The sequence below is a fragment of the Pteropus vampyrus genome, unplaced genomic scaffold, assembly GCF_000151845.1.
Source record: "Pteropus vampyrus isolate Shadow unplaced genomic scaffold, Pvam_2.0 Scaffold474, whole genome shotgun sequence".
Lineage (NCBI taxonomy): Eukaryota > Metazoa > Chordata > Mammalia > Chiroptera > Pteropodidae > Pteropus > Pteropus vampyrus.
This window is the reverse complement of record NW_011889255.1, coordinates 250,686-251,705: the sequence shown is the minus strand read 5'-3', so window position 1 is coordinate 251,705 and position 1,020 is coordinate 250,686. Positions and strand designations below refer to the sequence as shown.

General features: G+C 35.2%; 1 pseudogene; it reads right to left on the bottom strand.

Moving 5' to 3' along the window:
* Positions 1–1,020, bottom strand: part of LOC105307090 — a 5,972-nt pseudogene that overhangs the window by 4,470 nt on the left and 482 nt on the right.

The window sequence follows — 1,020 nt, the reverse complement described above, 5'->3', positions numbered from 1 at the left end:
TTAAACAAGAGTATTTAAGACAGAAAACAAACAAACAGACTTTAAACTTCGGTTACTTTGAAGCAGGTATGGAGGTAACATTATCATACACAATAATTCTACTGGTAACTATATTCTTTTCCCATTTCAATGTTCTTTGAGTATTTGAAATGTTTATAAACAAATTTCTTTTTTGTATTTTAAGCCTCCTTTTCTTTACTACAGCATGCCTCTCTTACATTGGCCCTCTGTGCTCTACAGTATGACCGATAATGTATTCATGTGGGGTTTCCATCATGATTATCTACAAATGAGAACTGCACATGTGATTTGTCTCCAGAAAGTGTGTCACTTCCTTATAGACTGGGACAAATTGAATGTCCATCCCCCGTTAAGATGGAGAATTTGGATATTTCCTTATTCAATTAGATATCAGCATCGTCTGAAAAAGTATCTAGAAACTAAAACAGTTCCTCAGCTATATCCGTGGCTTAATAAAATAAGAAGCATCTTACACCCGTTTCACAGAACCATTTTGCAGTCAGAGATAAGAAAACACTGGTTCCTCTCACCCCAGAATCCCACGGTTCCCTACTTCATACTTTGTAGTACCCTTTTAGATTTTCAGCATTCAGAGACTGAGAATTACAGACAGATACAAAATAAGGAAAAAAGTGCACCCTTAAGAGCATCAGCACAGAAGAGATATCGATTCTACCCACATGCCATTGTAGGAACTAATCGCATGTGTAACAAAGATGTGAGAGGGCTAGAGAATGTTGTTCACTGTGTGTCAAAGACACAGAAACATATTTGGAGAGCATCAAGCTAGACTCTGCCATCGTCCTCAATTTTGGCCACTAACAGTGTGCTACAGCATTCTGTAACATATGTATATTTAAATTTAAGTTTTAACTGGATGTATATTTAAATTTAAGTTTTAACTGGATGTTTACATAACAGAATATTATGTATGGTACATAGCTATATATTTTAGCTTGTTTTTGAGACATATTTGAGTCTAATGCAATGTCCTTTTTA